Raw genomic sequence first — 2449 nt, 5'->3', positions numbered from 1 at the left:
GGAGGGGTGGGCTCCTAGATCAGCTGGCCTCACCCATTCAGATGTGGGAAACTACAAAAAAAGGAAAAGAAGGATTATCCACTTTGTACTGGGATTGCTCAGTTGGTGAGTGGTTCAGTGTTTTGTTTTGTTGTTCTGCAAAGACATTTCCAGGTGAAATGATTGCAGTGTTCTTACCAGTGGTGCTCATCAAACGGAGGCTGTGAAAGATTACTCAAGGTGCTGGAGTAAAGCATTTATTTCATTCAATTGATTTTACGGAAACTAAACTTAGATGTACGGTAATCCCTCAATTATTACGAGGGTTAAATTGAAAAAAGAAGCCATGATAGGCAACATCTGTGAAGTAGAGACCTTTATTTTTTTACAGTTATACATTTAAAATACTTTATTATACACTAAAACCAAAGAACAACCCCTTTTACAGACCCAAGTATTGTTCTTATAATATGATGATTTGTAAATATTGTGCTTATTTCTATCCATCTATTTACCAAGGCCACATCTTCCTCATGGGATGTGGCTAGAGTCAAGAACACATTCACACTGACATTCACCAACCATTCATTCCCCTTTGCTCTTCCCAACCTGACACCGAAGATTAAGCCCTTCATCAGCAGAGAGGCCTGATAGCATACATTGGTTATTTATCCTAATACATTTTAATGTTCTTTTTTTCTGTTTTTGCTTGTTCTTTAACGGTGGGGTCCGTCGTTTGAGGTGAAAGTAGAATATTTTCTCCATTAAGTATGTGTTAACAGTGCCCACATTAGTTTAAATAGCCTTTATATTTTTCCACTGCCCGTATCTGCTTTTATCTTACTTTTTGCACCGCTGTTCAGGACTCCCATTAGGAATTAGGAAAGAGGGAGGGGGGACAAGGGGTGGAGAGTGATTGCATGCTTGTTTTTTTCATTAGTGTAACCTGAAAATGGTAAAAGTAAGGGGCCGGTCACACAGCCATTTGCGGCTGAATCACGGCTAAAATTTTGCGTTTTTTTTTTGCCCGTGGTTGCGCGCGATGGAAAATGCGCAAAATTGGCCAACCCGCTGTTCATCGGTGGTATGCCCGCAATTCTCTGGCTTCTTATCATTCCACGCCAGACTGCTGCCTAACGTGCATGACTCCCAATTTCCAGTAAAATAAAGCCTTGCGTGAGAAACGTCACACATTTGGGTCCTGATCCTGTTCCGGTTCATGACATATGTATTTGTAAAGACTATTCTATTATATTATACTCTATTCTAATCTATTCTATGCCATGCTATTTTTACTCGTCTGATTTAGTAACACTCATTGTCTATCATCTTCAGGAAACCAGATTAGGATTCTACACCCTTGTACATAATATTCATAAGTGTGTTCTATTCTTTAAAACAAAAGGAGACCGTCCCCAAAAATAAGTGGGTCACCATTGAAAGAAAGGCTCAACAAAAAACGTGCCAATACCAACGGCACTCGCTGTCATCAAACTTGAATGAATGAAAACAGAAACTGAAAGTCATTAAAAGTCACCAACCCTGAAAGTTGACTATTTTCTTTTACCCTTTCCAGCTAAAACGATCTTACTACCCTGCCCTAGAAATTATTGACACGTAGGCCCCAACAGGGATGACCAAGAAACAATTAAAGAACATCCTTTGACTTGAGGCCCTGGCTAGGGACCTGATTAAACAACACTTCATTGGATTATGTCACGTCTTCCTTGTTGCCATAACAACCTGCATCAATGTAAGAACCTAACGTAAAGGAGGTTGTTTCTAAGGGAATGCGCTATAAAAGAACCAGGCTGTAATGGCTTCGCTTTGGGCAAATAACACTGACCTTTTGTCTTTTTTTGAGTGAGAATCTTTCCTCACAATTTTGGACGCATCTCACCCGGCGTTTTAATGAAGCGAGCACAGAAGCGGAACGGTCTGAAATTGCCGTGCCTTCCAGTTGCCTTGTTTCTTTGGCAAGCCGCCAGAGTTATGACGGAAAGCGCCTTGCTTAAAAGCACGTGGGCGGGGGGAGCAAGAAAAAACGCCGAGCTTAAGCGAGTCTCGCTATTTGTTCCCCTGGAGAAGTCGGCGGTTAAACTCGAGGTTAATGTAAACCATAATTAGGTTGAGTCGTAGGAGTACACGTGTAAATGATCTAAGGTGGAGTGTTGGATCCAAGTGTTACTGGTGATCATCTAAAATAAATACTGATGGCATCTTCAGGTTTTTGAGGAAATTCAATTAAATCATTCAAGCATTTTAGCATGGTTTTTTTTTTATCTGTTCTTCAAAGATAAGGTGACAGAAATTGTGATAATGTCATGTCTTTGCACGGTTGTCATGGCGCCCAGCTGGCCCCGCCCCTTGACACCGGCTGAGACGCATTGGACTGATTGCTCTTGGAGTACTTAAGCGTGCTCCTTTGTACTGTGCGTGGCTGGAACGTTTGTAAAACCTGGTTAAAATC

The sequence above is a fragment of the Urocampus carinirostris genome, chromosome 14, assembly GCF_059441175.1.
Source record: "Urocampus carinirostris isolate Australia breed hairy pipefish chromosome 14, RoL_Ucar_1.0, whole genome shotgun sequence".
Taxonomy (NCBI): domain Eukaryota; kingdom Metazoa; phylum Chordata; class Actinopteri; order Syngnathiformes; family Syngnathidae; genus Urocampus; species Urocampus carinirostris.
This window is presented reverse-complemented; position numbering follows the sequence as displayed.